The sequence below is a fragment of the Lissotriton vulgaris genome, chromosome 1_1 (genome assembly GCF_964263255.1).
Source record: "Lissotriton vulgaris chromosome 1_1, aLisVul1.2, whole genome shotgun sequence".
In the NCBI taxonomy this organism is placed as follows: domain Eukaryota; kingdom Metazoa; phylum Chordata; class Amphibia; order Caudata; family Salamandridae; genus Lissotriton; species Lissotriton vulgaris.
This window is the reverse complement of record NC_141685.1, coordinates 234,881,077-234,898,080: the sequence shown is the minus strand read 5'-3', so window position 1 is coordinate 234,898,080 and position 17,004 is coordinate 234,881,077. Positions and strand designations below refer to the sequence as shown.

At 40.0% G+C, this 17,004-nt stretch overlaps 8 non-coding genes across 8 annotated transcripts; all 8 read left to right on the top strand.

The window, feature by feature from the left end:
* The first annotated feature begins 271 nt into the window (after window positions 1-271).
* Window positions 272-344, top strand: TRNAA-AGC (transfer RNA alanine (anticodon AGC)). Its single transcript has one exon. It is a non-coding gene; the product is annotated as a tRNA-Ala (tRNA).
* A 1,626-nt stretch (window positions 345-1,970) lies between these two features.
* TRNAR-CCU (transfer RNA arginine (anticodon CCU)) lies at window positions 1,971-2,043 on the top strand. The gene has a single exon. It is a non-coding gene; the product is annotated as a tRNA-Arg (tRNA).
* A 3,485-nt stretch (window positions 2,044-5,528) lies between these two features.
* TRNAA-AGC (transfer RNA alanine (anticodon AGC)) lies at window positions 5,529-5,601 on the top strand. Its single transcript has one exon. It is a non-coding gene; the product is annotated as a tRNA-Ala (tRNA).
* Window positions 5,602-6,176: 575 nt separating this feature from the next.
* TRNAR-CCU (transfer RNA arginine (anticodon CCU)) lies at window positions 6,177-6,249 on the top strand. The gene has a single exon. It is a non-coding gene; the product is annotated as a tRNA-Arg (tRNA).
* Window positions 6,250-8,682: 2,433 nt separating this feature from the next.
* Window positions 8,683-8,755, top strand: TRNAA-AGC (transfer RNA alanine (anticodon AGC)). The gene has a single exon. It is a non-coding gene; the product is annotated as a tRNA-Ala (tRNA).
* Window positions 8,756-9,330: 575 nt separating this feature from the next.
* TRNAR-CCU (transfer RNA arginine (anticodon CCU)) lies at window positions 9,331-9,403 on the top strand. Its single transcript has one exon. It is a non-coding gene; the product is annotated as a tRNA-Arg (tRNA).
* Window positions 9,404-12,886: 3,483 nt separating this feature from the next.
* On the top strand, window positions 12,887-12,959 carry TRNAA-AGC (transfer RNA alanine (anticodon AGC)). The gene has a single exon. It is a non-coding gene; the product is annotated as a tRNA-Ala (tRNA).
* Window positions 12,960-13,534: 575 nt separating this feature from the next.
* TRNAR-CCU (transfer RNA arginine (anticodon CCU)) lies at window positions 13,535-13,607 on the top strand. The gene has a single exon. It is a non-coding gene; the product is annotated as a tRNA-Arg (tRNA).
* The last annotated feature ends 3,397 nt before the right edge of the window (window positions 13,608-17,004 follow it).

Sequence of the window (17,004 nt, the reverse complement as noted above, 5' to 3'; positions counted from 1 at the left end):
CAATAACTATCAAAAATGGTATCTCCCTTGGTTTCTCATTGGTGGGAAATTTAACTTCAAGATTAGGTAGGGTATGAGTCTAGATGAACACACCACAATATCACTCATATTCGAGTAGTAAACAGGCCAACCTGAACTGTAAAACATCCCATAAGTGGAGGTAAGGCATAAGTTAGGAGTGAACTGAACACTGTTATGGGCAATTGGACTGCAAATAAAGTGTGGAAGGCAGTGAGGTTACTTTTTTCATGTTATGCAGATTAAACACTCAGGGGAATTAGCTCAAATGGTAGAGCGCTCGCTTAGCATGCGAGAGGTAGCGGGATCGATGCCCGCATTCTCCATTATAAAATTTGCATACATTTTATTTTTAACTTGTCATTGCCCATGGTCATTGCAGAGTAAGAACAGAAAAATCACAGATGGCTTTCAAATATGGTCTCATTATAACAACTAAAGTGGTTTAATCAAAAGGGTTCAGGTATTCTTTAGCATGTGAGAGGAATTTGAATTCTTATGCAATCTCAAAATGAAGTTCTCACAACTTCCATTTTCATTTTCTCTTATTTTTTTTGACACTCTGTCCTCTGAAGGATGTATAAATCTGGCTTTCCTTGCAAAACAAGAGTAGAGGAATATCCAGGATTTGATTTTTTTCACAAAAAGGGATTGGTCTGCATACTGTCTTAAGGAGGGAGCCCGGCTAGCTCAGTCGCTAGAGCATGAGACTCTTAATCTCAGGGTCATGAGTTCGAGCCCCACGTTGGGCGAAAACGAGTAATTTTTGCCTGAATATTGCATTGACTCTCATAATATGGAGATTAATCTTGCATTAGACCAGCAATAACTCCCAAAAATTGTCCAGGAATGGATTTCCGTCATAAAAAATGATTAGTCTGCATACCATCTTGAAGTGGGAGCCCGGCTAGCTCAGTCGGTAGAGCATGAGACTCTTAATCTCAGGGTCGTGGGTTCGAGCCCCACGTTGGGCGAAAATGAGTAATTTTTGCTGGACTCTCATAATCTGGTGATTATTCTTGCATTAGACATGCAATAACTATCAAAAATGGTATCTCCCTTGGTTTCTCATTGGTGGGAAATTTAACTTCAAGATTAGGTAGGGTATGAGTCTAGATGAACACACCACAATATCACTCATATTCGAGTAGTAAACAGGCCAACCTGAACTGTAAAACATCCCATAAGTGGAGGTAAGGCATAAGTTAGGAGTGAACTGAACACTGTTATGGGCAATTGGACTGCAAATAAAGTGTGGAAGGCAGTGAGGTTACTTTTTTCATGTTATGCAGATTAAACACACAGGGGAATTAGCTCAAATGGTAGAGTGCTCGCTTAGCATGCGAGAGGTAGCGGGATCGATGCCCGCATTCTCCATTATAAAATTTGCATACATTTTATTTTTAACTTGTCATTGCCCATGGTCATTGCAGAGTAAGAACAGAAAAATCACAGATGGCTTTCAAATATGGTCTCAATATAACAACTAAAGTGGTTTAATCAAAAGGGTTCAGGTATTCTTTAGCATGTGAGAGGAATTTGAATTCTTCTGCAATCTCAAAATGAAGTTCTCACAACTTCCATTTTCATTTTCTCTTATTTTTTTTGACACTCTGTCCTCTGAAGGATGTATAAATCTGGCTTTCCTTGCAAAACAAGAGTAGAGGAATATCCAGGATTTGATTTTTTTCACAAAAAGGGATTGGTCTGCATACTGTCTTAAGGAGGGAGCCCGGCTAGCTCATTCGGTAGAGCATGAGACTCTTAATCTCAGGGTCGTGAGTTCGAGCCCCACGTTGGGCGAAAACGAGTAAATTTTGCCTGAATATTGCATTGACTCTCATAATATGGAGATTAATCTTGCATTAGACCTGCAATAACTCCCAAAAATTGTCCAGGAATGGATTTCCTTCATAAAAAATGATTAGTCTGCATACCATCTTGCAGTGGGAGCCCGGCTAGCTCAGTCGGTAGAGCATGAGACTCCTAATCTCAGGGTCGTGGGTTCGAGCCCCACGTTGGGCGAAAATGAGTAATTTTTGCTGGACTCTCATAATCTGGTGATTATTCTTGCATTAGACATGCAATAACTATCAAAAATGGTATCTCCCTTGGTTTCTCATTGGTGGGAAATTTAACTTCAAGATTAGGTAGGGTATGAGTCTAGATGAACACACCACAATATCACTCATATTCGAGTAGTAAACAGGCCAACCTGAACTGTAAAACATCCCATAAGTGGAGGTAAGGCATAAGTTAGGAGTGAACTGAACACTGTTATGGGCAATTGGACTGCAAATAAAGTGTGGAAGGCAGTGAGGTTACTTTTTTCATGTTATGCAGATTAAACACTCAGGGGAATTAGCTCAAATGGTAGAGCGCTCGCTTAGCATGCGAGAGGTAGCGGGGTAGATGCCCGCATTCTCCATTATAAAATTTGCATACATTTTATTTTTAACTTGTCATTGCCCATGGTCATTGCAGAGTAAGAACAGAAAAATCACAGATGGCTTTCAAATATGGTCTCATTATAACAACTAAAGTGGTTTAATCAAAAGGGTTCAGGTATTCTTTAGCATGTGAGAGGAATTTGAATTCTTATGCAATCTCAAAATGAAGTTCTCACAACTTCCGTTTTCATTTTCTCTTATTTTTTTTTGACACTCTGTCCTCTGAAGGATGTATAAATCAGGCTTTCCTTGCAAAACAAGAGTAGAGGAATATCCAGGATTTGATTTTCTTCACAAAAAGGGATTGGTCTGCATACTGTCTTAAGGAGGGAGCCCCGCTAGCTCAGTCGTTAGAGCATGAGACTCTTAATCTCAGGGTCGTGGGTTCGAGCCCCACGGTGGGCGAAAACGAGTAATTTTTGCCTGAATATTGCATTGACTCTCATAATATGGAGATTAATCTTGCATTAGACCTGCAATAACTCCCAAAAATTGTCCAGGAATGGATTTCCTTCATAAAAAATGATTAGTCTGCATACCATCTTGAAGTGGGAGCCCGGCTAGCTCAGTCGGTAGAGCATGAGACTCTTAATCTCAGGGTCGTGGGTTCGAGCCCCACGTTGGGCGAAAATGAGTAATTTTTGCTGGACTCTCATAATCTGGTGATTATTCTTGCATTAGACATGCAATAACTATCAAAAATGGTATCTCCCTTGGTTTCTCATTGGTGGGAAATTTAACTTCAAGATTAGGTAGGGTATGAGTCTAGATGAACACACCACAATATCACTCATATTCGAGTAGTAAACAGGCCAACCTGAACTGTAAAACATCCCATAAGTGGAGGTAAGGCATAAGTTAGGAGTGAACTGAACACTGTTATGGGCAATTGGACTGCAAATAAAGTGTGGAAGGCAGTGAGGTTACTTTTTTTGATGTTATGCAGATTAAACACACAGGGGAATTAGCTCAAATGGTAGAGTGCTCGCTTAGCATGCGAGAGGTAGCGGGATCGATGCCCGCATTCTCCATTATAAAATTTGCATACATTTTATTTTTAACTTGTCATTGCCCATGGTCATTGCAGAGTAAGAACAGAAAAATCACAGATGGCTTTCAAATATGGTCTCAATATAACAACTAAAGTGGTTTAATCAAAAGGGTTCAGGTATTCTTTAGCATGTGAGAGGAATTTGAATTCTTATGCAATCTCAAAATGAAGTTCTCACAACTTCCATTTTCATTTTCTCTTATTTTTTTTGACACTCTGTCCTCTGAAGGATGTATAAATCTGGCTTTCCTTGCAAAACAAGAGTAGAGGAATATCCAGGATTTGATTTTTTTCACAAAAAGGGATTGGTCTGCATACTGTCTTAAGGAGGGAGCCCGGCTAGCTCAGTCGGTAGAGCATGAGACTCTTAATCTCAGGGTCGTGGGTTCGAGCCCCACGTTGGGCGAAAACGAGTAATTTTTGCCTGAATATTGCATTGACTCTCATAATATGGAGATTAATCTTGCATTAGACCTGCAATAACTCCCAAAAATTGTCCAGGAATGGATTTCCTTCATAAAAAATGATTAGTCTGCATACCATCTTGAAGCGGGAGCCCGGCTAGCTCAGTCGGTAGAGCATGAGACTCTTAATCTCAGGGTCGTGGGTTCGAGCCCCACGTTGGGCGAAAATGAGTAATTTTTGCTGGACTCTCATAATCTGGTGATTATTCTTGCATTAGACATGCAATAACTATCAAAAATGGTATCTCCCTTGGTTTCTCATTGGTGGGAAATTTAACTTCAAGATTAGGTAGAGTATGAGTCTAGATGAACACACCACAATATCACTCATAATCGAGTAGTAAACAGGCCAACCTGAACTGTAAAACATCCCATAAGTGGAGGTAAGGCATAAGTTAGGAGTGAACTGAACACTGTTATGGGCAATTGGACTTCAAATAAAGTGTGGAAGGCAGTGAGGTTACTTTTTTCATGTTATGCAGATTAAACACAAAGGGGAATTAGCTCAAATGGTAGAGCGCTTGCTTAGCATGCGAGAGGTAGCGGGATCAATGCCCGCATTCTCCATTATAAAATTTGCATACATTTTATTTTTAACTTGTCATTGCCCATGGTCATTGCAGAGTAAGAACAGAAAAATCACAGATGGCTTTCAAATATGGTCTCATTATAACAACTAAAGTGGTTTAATCAAAAGGGTTCAGGTATTCTTTAGCATGTGAGAGGAATTTGAATTCTTATGCAATCTCAAAATGAAGTTCTCACAACTTCCATTTTCATTTTCTCTTATTTTTTTTGACACTCTGTCCTCTGAAGGATGTATAAATCTGGCTTTCCTTGCAAAACAAGAGTAGAGGAATATCCAGGATTTGATTTTTTTCACAAAAAGGGATTGGTCTGCATACTGTCTTAAGGAGGGAGCCCGGCTAGCTCAGTCGGTAGAGCATGAGACTCTTAATCTCAGGGTCGTGGGTTCGAGCCCCACGTTGGGCGAAAACGAGTAATTTTTGCCTGAATATTGCATTGACTCTCATAATATGGAGATTAATCTTGCATTAGACCTGCAATAACTCCCAAAAATTGTCCAGGAATGGATTTCCTTCATAAAAAATTATTAGTCTGCATACCATCTTGAAGTGGGAGCCCGGCTAGCTCAGTCGGTAGAGCATGAGACTCTTAATCTCAGGGTCGTGGGTTCGAGCCCCACGTTGGGCGAAAATGAGTAATTTTTGCTGGACTCTCATAATCTGGTGATTATTCTTGCATTAGACATGCAATAACTATCAAAAATGGTATCTCCCTTGGTTTCTCATTGGTGGGAAATTTAACTTCAAGATTAGGTAGAGTATGAGTCTAGATGAACACACCACAATATCACTCATAATTGAGTAGTAAACAGGCCAACCTGAACTGTAAAACATCCCATAAGTGGAGGTAAGGCATAAGTTAGGAGTGAACTGAACACTGTTATGGGCAATTGGACTTCAAATAAAGTGTGGAAGGCAGTGAGGTTACTTTTTTCATGTTATGCAGATTAAACACACAGGGGAATTAGCTCAAATGGTAGAGCGCTCGCTTAGCATGCGAGAGGTAGCGGGATCGATGCCCGCATTCTCCATTATAAAATTTGCATACATTTTATTTTGAACTTGTCATTGCCCATGGTCATTGCAGAGTAAGAACAGAAAAATCACAGATGGCTTTCAAATATGGTCTCATTATAACAACTAAAGTGGTTTAATCAAAAGGGTTCAGGTATTCTTTAGCATGTGAGAGGAATTTGAATTCTTCTGCAATCTCAAAATGAAGTTCTCACAACTTCCATTTTCATTTTCTCTTATTTTTTTTGACACTCTGTCCTCTGAAGGATGTATAAATCTGGCTTTCCTTGCAAAACAAGAGTAGAGGAATATCCAGGATTTGATTTTTTTCACAAAAAGGGATTGGTCTGCATACTGTCTTAAGGAGGGAGCCCGGCTAGCTCAGTCGGTAGAGCATGAGACTCTTAATCTCAGGGTCGTGAGTTCGAGCCCCACGTTGGGCGAAAACGAGTAAATTTTGCCTGAATATTGCATTGACTCTCATAATATGGAGATTAATCTTGCATTAGACCTGCAATAACTCCCAAAAATTGTCCAGGAATGGATTTCCTTCATAAAAAATGATTAGTCTGCATACCATCTTGCAGTGGGAGCCCGGCTAGCTCAGTCGGTAGAGCATGAGCCTCCTAATCTCAGGGTCGTGGGTTCGAGCCCCACGTTGGGCGAAAATGAGTAATTTTTGCTGGACTCTCATAATCTGGTGATTATTCTTGCATTAGACATGCAATAACTATCAAAAATGGTATCTCCCTTGGTTTCTCATTGGTGGGAAATTTAACTTCAAGATTAGGTAGGGTATGAGTCTAGATGAACACACCACAATATCACTCATATTCGAGTAGTAAACAGGCCAACCTGAACTGTAAAACATCCCATAAGTGGAGGTAAGGCATAAGTTAGGAGTGAACTGAACACTGTTATGGGCAATTGGACTGCAAATAAAGTGTGGAAGGCAGTGAGGTTACTTTTTTCATGTTATGCAGATTAAACACTCAGGGGAATTAGCTCAAATGGTAGAGCGCTCGCTTAGCATGCGAGAGGTAGCGGGGTAGATGCCCGCATTCTCCATTATAAAATTTGCATACATTTTATTTTTAACTTGTCATTGCCCATGGTCATTGCAGAGTAAGAACAGAAAAATCACAGATGGCTTTCAAATATGGTCTCATTATAACAACTAAAGTGGTTTAATCAAAAGGGTTCAGGTATTCTTTAGCATGTGAGAGGAATTTGAATTCTTATGCAATCTCAAAATGAAGTTCTCACAACTTCCGTTTTCATTTTCTCTTTTTTTTTTTTGACACTCTGTCCTCTGAAGGATGTATAAATCAGGCTTTCCTTGCAAAACAAGAGTAGAGGAATATCCAGGATTTGATTTTCTTCACAAAAAGGGATTGGTCTGCATACTGTCTTAAGGAGGGAGCCCCGCTAGCTTAGTCGTTAGAGCATGAGACTCTTAATCTCAGGGTCGTGGGTTCGAGCCCCACGTTGGGCGAAAACGAGTAATTTTTGCCTGAATATTGCATTGACTCTCATAATATGGAGATTAATCTTGCATTAGACCTGCAATAACTCCCAAAAATTGTCCAGGAATGGATTTCCTTCATAAAAAATGATTAGTCTGCATACCATCTTGAAGTGGGAGCCCGGCTAGCTCAGTCGGTAGAGCATGAGACTCTTAATCTCAGGGTCGTGGGTTCGAGCCCCACGTTGGGCGAAAATGAGTAATTTTTGCTGGACTCTCATAATCTGGTGATTATTCTTGCATTAGACATGCAATAACTATCAAAAATGGTATCTCCCTTGGTTTCTCATTGGTGGGAAATTTAACTTCAAGATTAGGTAGGGTATGAGTCTAGATGAACACACCACAATATCACTCATATTCGAGTAGTAAACAGGCCAACCTGAACTGTAAAACATCCCATAAGTGGAGGTAAGGCATAAGTTAGGAGTGAACTGAACACTGTTATGGGCAATTGGACTGCAAATAAAGTGTGGAAGGCAGTGAGGTTACTTTTTTCATGTTATGCAGATTAAACACAAAGGGGAATTAGCTCAAATGGTAGAGCGCTTGCTTAGCATGCGAGAGGTAGCGGGATCAATGCCCGCATTCTCCATTATAAAATTTGCATACATTTTATTTTTAACTTGTCATTGCCCATGGTCATTGCAGAGTAAGAACAGAAAAATCACAGATGGCTTTCAAATATGGTCTCATTATAACAACTAAAGTGGTTTAATCAAAAGGGTTCAGGTATTCTTTAGCATGTGAGAGGAATTTGAATTCTTATGCAATCTCAAAATGAAGTTCTCACAACTTCCATTTTCATTTTCTCTTATTTTTTTTGACACTCTGTCCTCTGAAGGATGTATAAATCTGGCTTTCCTTGCAAAACAAGAGTAGAGGAATATCCAGGATTTGATTTTTTTCACAAAAAGGGATTGGTCTGCATACTGTCTTAAGGAGGGAGCCCGGCTAGCTCAGTCGGTAGAGCATGAGACTCTTAATCTCAGGGTCGTGGGTTCGAGCCCCACGTTGGGCGAAAACGAGTAATTTTTGCCTGAATATTGCATTGACTCTCATAATATGGAGATTAATCTTGCATTAGACCTGCAATAACTCCCAAAAATTGTCCAGGAATGGATTTCCTTCATAAAAAATTATTAGTCTGCATACCATCTTGAAGTGGGAGCCCGGCTAGCTCAGTCGGTAGAGCATGAGACTCTTAATCTCAGGGTCGTGGGTTCGAGCCCCACGTTGGGCGAAAATGAGTAATTTTTGCTGGACTCTCATAATCTGGTGATTATTCTTGCATTAGACATGCAATAACTATCAAAAATGGTATCTCCCTTGGTTTCTCATTGGTGGGAAATTTAACTTCAAGATTAGGTAGAGTATGAGTCTAGATGAACACACCACAATATCACTCATAATTGAGTAGTAAACAGGCCAACCTGAACTGTAAAACATCCCATAAGTGGAGGTAAGGCATAAGTTAGGAGTGAACTGAACACTGTTATGGGCAATTGGACTTCAAATAAAGTGTGGAAGGCAGTGAGGTTACTTTTTTCATGTTATGCAGATTAAACACACAGGGGAATTAGCTCAAATGGTAGAGCGCTCGCTTAGCATGCGAGAGGTAGCGGGATCGATGCCCGCATTCTCCATTATAAAATTTGCATACATTTTATTTTGAACTTGTCATTGCCCATGGTCATTGCAGAGTAAGAACAGAAAAATCACAGATGGCTTTCAAATATGGTCTCATTATAACAACTAAAGTGGTTTAATCAAAAGGGTTCAGGTATTCTTTAGCATGTGAGAGGAATTTGAATTCTTCTGCAATCTCAAAATGAAGTTCTCACAACTTCCATTTTCATTTTCTCTTATTTTTTTTGACACTCTGTCCTCTGAAGGATGTATAAATCTGGCTTTCCTTGCAAAACAAGAGTAGAGGAATATCCAGGATTTGATTTTTTTCACAAAAAGGGATTGGTCTGCATACTGTCTTAAGGAGGGAGCCCGGCTAGCTCAGTCGGTAGAGCATGAGACTCTTAATCTCAGGGTCGTGAGTTCGAGCCCCACGTTGGGCGAAAACGAGTAAATTTTGCCTGAATATTGCATTGACTCTCATAATATGGAGATTAATCTTGCATTAGACCTGCAATAACTCCCAAAAATTGTCCAGGAATGGATTTCCTTCATAAAAAATGATTAGTCTGCATACCATCTTGCAGTGGGAGCCCGGCTAGCTCAGTCGGTAGAGCATGAGCCTCCTAATCTCAGGGTCGTGGGTTCGAGCCCCACGTTGGGCGAAAATGAGTAATTTTTGCTGGACTCTCATAATCTGGTGATTATTCTTGCATTAGACATGCAATAACTATCAAAAATGGTATCTCCCTTGGTTTCTCATTGGTGGGAAATTTAACTTCAAGATTAGGTAGGGTATGAGTCTAGATGAACACACCACAATATCACTCATATTCGAGTAGTAAACAGGCCAACCTGAACTGTAAAACATCCCATAAGTGGAGGTAAGGCATAAGTTAGGAGTGAACTGAACACTGTTATGGGCAATTGGACTGCAAATAAAGTGTGGAAGGCAGTGAGGTTACTTTTTTCATGTTATGCAGATTAAACACTCAGGGGAATTAGCTCAAATGGTAGAGCGCTCGCTTAGCATGCGAGAGGTAGCGGGGTAGATGCCCGCATTCTCCATTATAAAATTTGCATACATTTTATTTTTAACTTGTCATTGCCCATGGTCATTGCAGAGTAAGAACAGAAAAATCACAGATGGCTTTCAAATATGGTCTCATTATAACAACTAAAGTGGTTTAATCAAAAGGGTTCAGGTATTCTTTAGCATGTGAGAGGAATTTGAATTCTTATGCAATCTCAAAATGAAGTTCTCACAACTTCCGTTTTCATTTTCTCTTATTTTTTTTTGACACTCTGTCCTCTGAAGGATGTATAAATCAGGCTTTCCTTGCAAAACAAGAGTAGAGGAATATCCAGGATTTGATTTTCTTCACAAAAAGGGATTGGTCTGCATACTGTCTTAAGGAGGGAGCCCCGCTAGCTTAGTCGTTAGAGCATGAGACTCTTAATCTCAGGGTCGTGGGTTCGAGCCCCACGTTGGGCGAAAACGAGTAATTTTTGCCTGAATATTGCATTGACTCTCATAATATGGAGATTAATCTTGCATTAGACCTGCAATAACTCCCAAAAATTGTCCAGGAATGGATTTCCTTCATAAAAAATGATTAGTCTGCATACCATCTTGAAGTGGGAGCTCGGCTAGCTCAGTCGGTAGAGCATGAGACTCTTAATCTCAGGGTCGTGGGTTCGAGCCCCACGTTGGGCGAAAATGAGTAATTTTTGCTGGACTCTCATAATCTGGTGATTATTCTTGCATTAGACATGCAATAACTATCAAAAATGGTATCTCCCTTGGTTTCTCATTGGTGGGAAATTTAACTTCAAGATTAGGTAGGGTATGAGTCTAGATGAACACACCACAATATCACTCATATTCGAGTAGTAAACAGGCCAACCTGAACTGTAAAACATCCCATAAGTGGAGGTAAGGCATAAGTTAGGAGTGAACTGAACACTGTTATGGGCAATTGGACTGCAAATAAAGTGTGGAAGGCAGTGAGGTTACTTTTTTCATGTTATGCAGATTAAACACACAGGGGAATTAGCTCAAATGGTAGAGTGCTCGCTTAGCATGCGAGAGGTAGCGGGATCGATGCCCGCATTCTCCATTATAAAATTTGCATACATTTTATTTTTAACTTGTCATTGCCCATGGTCATTGCAGAGTAAGAACAGAAAAATCACAGATGGCTTTCAAATATGGTCTCAATATAACAACTAAAGTGGTTTAATCAAAAGGGTTCAGGTATTCTTTAGCATGTGAGAGGAATTTGAATTCTTATGCAATCTCAAAATGAAGTTCTCACAACTTCCATTTTCATTTTCTCTTATTTTTTTGACACTCTGTCCTCTGAAGGATGTATAAATCTGGCTTTCCTTGCAAAACAAGAGTAGAGGAATATCCAGGATTTGATTTTTTTCACAAAAAGGGATTGGTCTGCATACTGTCTTAAGGAGGGAGCCCGGCTAGCTCAGTCGGTAGAGCATGAGACTCTTAATCTCAGGGTCGTGGGTTCGAGCCCCACGTTGGGCGAAAACGAGTAATTTTTGCCTGAATATTGCATTGACTCTCATAATATGGAGATTAATCTTGCATTAGACCTGCAATAACTCCCAAAAATTGTCCAGGAATGGATTTCCTTCATAAAAAATGATTAGTCTGCATACCATCTTGAAGCGGGAGCCCGGCTAGCTCAGTCGGTAGAGCATGAGACTCTTAATCTCAGGGTCGTGGGTTCGAGCCCCACGTTGGGCGAAAATGAGTAATTTTTGCTGGACTCTCATAATCTGGTGATTATTCTTGCATTAGACATGCAATAACTATCAAAAATGGTATCTCCCTTGGTTTCTCATTGGTGGGAAATTTAACTTCAAGATTAGGTAGAGTATGAGTCTAGATGAACACACCACAATATCACTCATAATCGAGTAGTAAACAGGCCAACCTGAACTGTAAAACATCCCATAAGTGGAGGTAAGGCATAAGTTAGGAGTGAACTGAACACTGTTATGGGCAATTGGACTTCAAATAAAGTGTGGAAGGCAGTGAGGTTACTTTTTTCATGTTATGCAGATTAAACACAAAGGGGAATTAGCTCAAATGGTAGAGCGCTTGCTTAGCATGCGAGAGGTAGCGGGATCAATGCCCGCATTCTCCATTATAAAATTTGCATACATTTTATTTTTAACTTGTCATTGCCCATGGTCATTGCAGAGTAAGAACAGAAAAATCACAGATGGCTTTCAAATATGGTCTCATTATAACAACTAAAGTGGTTTAATCAAAAGGGTTCAGGTATTCTTTAGCATGTGAGAGGAATTTGAATTCTTATGCAATCTCAAAATGAAGTTCTCACAACTTCCATTTTCATTTTCTCTTATTTTTTTTGACACTCTGTCCTCTGAAGGATGTATAAATCTGGCTTTCCTTGCAAAACAAGAGTAGAGGAATATCCAGGATTTGATTTTTTTCACAAAAAGGGATTGGTCTGCATACTGTCTTAAGGAGGGAGCCCGGCTAGCTCAGTCGGTAGAGCATGAGACTCTTAATCTCAGGGTCGTGGGTTCGAGCCCCACGTTGGGCGAAAACGAGTAATTTTTGCCTGAATATTGCATTGACTCTCATAATATGGAGATTAATCTTGCATTAGACCTGCAATAACTCCCAAAAATTGTCCAGGAATGGATTTCCTTCATAAAAAATTATTAGTCTGCATACCATCTTGAAGTGGGAGCCCGGCTAGCTCAGTCGGTAGAGCATGAGACTCTTAATCTCAGGGTCGTGGGTTCGAGCCCCACGTTGGGCGAAAATGAGTAATTTTTGCTGGACTCTCATAATCTGGTGATTATTCTTGCATTAGACATGCAATAACTATCAAAAATGGTATCTCCCTTGGTTTCTCATTGGTGGGAAATTTAACTTCAAGATTAGGTAGAGTATGAGTCTAGATGAACACACCACAATATCACTCATAATTGAGTAGTAAACAGGCCAACCTGAACTGTAAAACATCCCATAAGTGGAGGTAAGGCATAAGTTAGGAGTGAACTGAACACTGTTATGGGCAATTGGACTTCAAATAAAGTGTGGAAGGCAGTGAGGTTACTTTTTTCATGTTATGCAGATTAAACACACAGGGGAATTAGCTCAAATGGTAGAGCGCTCGCTTAGCATGCGAGAGGTAGCGGGATCGATGCCCGCATTCTCCATTATAAAATTTGCATACATTTTATTTTGAACTTGTCATTGCCCATGGTCATTGCAGAGTAAGAACAGAAAAATCACAGATGGCTTTCAAATATGGTCTCATTATAACAACTAAAGTGGTTTAATCAAAAGGGTTCAGGTATTCTTTAGCATGTGAGAGGAATTTGAATTCTTCTGCAATCTCAAAATGAAGTTCTCACAACTTCCATTTTCATTTTCTCTTATTTTTTTTGACACTCTGTCCTCTGAAGGATGTATAAATCTGGCTTTCCTTGCAAAACAAGAGTAGAGGAATATCCAGGATTTGATTTTTTTCACAAAAAGGGATTGGTCTGCATACTGTCTTAAGGAGGGAGCCCGGCTAGCTCAGTCGGTAGAGCATGAGACTCTTAATCTCAGGGTCGTGAGTTCGAGCCCCACGTTGGGCGAAAACGAGTGAATTTTGCCTGAATATTGCATTGACTCTCATAATATGGAGATTAATCTTGCATTAGACCTGCAATAACTCCCAAAAATTGTCCAGGAATGGATTTCCTTCATAAAAAATGATTAGTCTGCATACCATCTTGCAGTGGGAGCCCGGCTAGCTCAGTCGGTAGAGCATGAGCCTCCTAATCTCAGGGTCGTGGGTTCGAGCCCCACGTTGGGCGAAAATGAGTAATTTTTGCTGGACTCTCATAATCTGGTGATTATTCTTGCATTAGACATGCAATAACTATCAAAAATGGTATCTCCCTTGGTTTCTCATTGGTGGGAAATTTAACTTCAAGATTAGGTAGGGTATGAGTCTAGATGAACACACCACAATATCACTCATATTCGAGTAGTAAACAGGCCAACCTGAACTGTAAAACATCCCATAAGTGGAGGTAAGGCATAAGTTAGGAGTGAACTGAACACTGTTATGGGCAATTGGACTGCAAATAAAGTGTGGAAGGCAGTGAGGTTACTTTTTTCATGTTATGCAGATTAAACACTCAGGGGAATTAGCTCAAATGGTAGAGCGCTCGCTTAGCATGCGAGAGGTAGCGGGGTAGATGCCCGCATTCTCCATTATAAAATTTGCATACATTTTATTTTTAACTTGTCATTGCCCATGGTCATTGCAGAGTAAGAACAGAAAAATCACAGATGGCTTTCAAATATGGTCTCATTATAACAACTAAAGTGGTTTAATCAAAAGGGTTCAGGTATTCTTTAGCATGTGAGAGGAATTTGAATTCTTATGCAATCTCAAAATGAAGTTCTCACAACTTCCGTTTTCATTTTCTCTTATTTTTTTTTGACACTCTGTCCTCTGAAGGATGTATAAATCAGGCTTTCCTTGCAAAACAAGAGTAGAGGAATATCCAGGATTTGATTTTCTTCACAAAAAGGGATTGGTCTGCATACTGTCTTAAGGAGGGAGCCCCGCTAGCTCAGTCGTTAGAGCATGAGACTCTTAATCTCAGGGTCGTGGGTTCGAGCCCCACGTTGGGCGAAAACGAGTAATTTTTGCCTGAATATTGCATTGACTCTCATAATATGGAGATTAATCTTGCATTAGACCTGCAATAACTCCCAAAAATTGTCCAGGAATGGATTTCCGTCATAAAAAATGATTAGTCTGCATACCATCTTGAAGTGGGAGCCCGGCTAGCTCAGTCGGTAGAGCATGAGACTCTTAATCTCAGGGTCGTGGGTTCGAGCCCCACGTTGGGCGAAAATTAGTAATTTTTGCTGGACTCTCATAATCTGGTGATTATTCTTGCATTAGACATGCAATAACTATCAAAAATGGTATCTCCCTTGGTTTCTCATTGGTGGGAAATTTAACTTCAAGATTAGGTAGGGTATGAGTCTAGATGAACACACCACAATATCACTCATATTCGAGTAGTAAACAGGCCAACCTGAACTGTAAAACATCCCATAAGTGGAGGTAAGGCATAAGTTAGGAGTGAACTGAACACTGTTATGGGCAATTGGACTGCAAATAAAGTGTGGAAGGCAGTGAGGTTACTTTTTTCATGTTATGCAGATTAAACACACAGGGGACTTAGCTCAAATGGTAGAGTGCTCGCTTAGCATGCGAGAGGTAGCGGGATCGATGCCCGCATTCTCCATTATAAAATTTGCATACATTTTATTTTTAACTTGTCATTGCCCATGGTCATTGCAGAGTAAGAACAGAAAAATCACAGATGGCTTTCAAATATGGTCTCAATATAACAACTAAAGTGGTTTAATCAAAAGGGTTCAGGTATTCTTTAGCATGTGAGAGGAATTTGAATTCTTATGCAATCTCAAAATGAAGTTCTCACAACTTCCATTTTCATTTTCTCTTATTTTTTTTGACACTCTGTCCTCTGAAGGATGTATAAATCTGGCTTTCCTTGCAAAACAAGAGTAGAGGAATATCCAGGATTTGATTTTTTTCACAAAAAGGGATTGGTCTGCATACTGTCTTAAGGAGGGAGCCCGGCTAGCTCAGTCGGTAGAGCATGAGACTCTTAATCTCAGGGTCGTGGGTTCGAGCCCCACGTTGGGCGAAAACGAGTAATTTTTGCCTGAATATTGCATTGACTCTCATAATATGGAGATTAATCTTGCATTAGACCTGCAATAACTCCCAAAAATTGTCCAGGAATGGATTTCCTTCATAAAAAATGATTAGTCTGCATACCATCTTGAAGCGGGAGCCCGGCTAGCTCAGTCGGTAGAGCATGAGACTCTTAATCTCAGGGTCGTGGGTTCGAGCCCCACGTTGGGCGAAAATGAGTAATTTTTGCTGGACTCTCATAATCTGGTGATTATTCTTGCATTAGACATGCAATAACTATCAAAAATGGTATCTCCCTTGGTTTCTCATTGGTGGGAAATTTAACTTCAAGATTAGGTAGAGTATGAGTCTAGATGAACACACCACAATATCACTCATAATCGAGTAGTAAACAGGCCAACCTGAACTGTAAAACATCCCATAAGTGGAGGTAAGGCATAAGTTAGGAGTGAACTGAACACTGTTATGGGCAATTGGACTTCAAATAAAGTGTGGAAGGCAGTGAGGTTACTTTTTTCATGTTATGCAGATTAAACACAAAGGGGAATTAGCTCAAATGGTAGAGCGCTTGCTTAGCATGCGAGAGGTAGCGGGATCAATGCCCGCATTCTCCATTATAAAATTTGCATACATTTTATTTTTAACTTGTCATTGCCCATGGTCATTGCAGAGTAAGAACAGAAAAATCACAGATGGCTTTCAAATATGGTCTCATTATAACAACTAAAGTGGTTTAATCAAAAGGGTTCAGGTATTCTTTAGCATGTGAGAGGAATTTGAATTCTTATGCAATCTCAAAATGAAGTTCTCACAACTTCCATTTTCATTTTCTCTTATTTTTTTTGACACTCTGTCCTCTGAAGGATGTATAAATCTGGCTTTCCTTGCAAAACAAGAGTAGAGGAATATCCAGGATTTGATTTTTTTCACAAAAAGGGATTGGTCTGCATACTGTCTTAAGGAGGGAGCCCGGCTAGCTCAGTCGGTAGAGCATGAGACTCTTAATCTCAGGGTCGTGGGTTTGAGCCCCACGTTGGGCGAAAACGAGTAATTTTTGCCTGAATATTGCATTGACTCTCATAATATGGAGATTAATCTTGCATTAGACCTGCAATAACTCCCAAAAATTGTCCAGGAATGGATTTCCTTCATAAAAAATGATTAGTCTGCATACCATCTTGAAGTGGGAGCCCGGCTAGCTCAGTCGGTAGAGCATGAGACTCTTAATCTCAGGGTCGTGGGTTCGAGCCCCACGTTGGGCGAAAATGAGTAATTTTTGCTGGACTCTCATAATCTGGTGATTATTCTTGCATTAGACATGCAATAACTATCAAAAATGGTATCTCCCTTGGTTTCTCATTGGTGGGAAATTTAACTTCAAGATTAGGTAGAGTATGAGTCTAGATGAACACACCACAATATCACTCATAATTGAGTAGTAAACAGGCCAACCTGAACTGTAAAACATCCCATAAGTGGAGGTAAGGCATAAGTTAGGAGTGAAC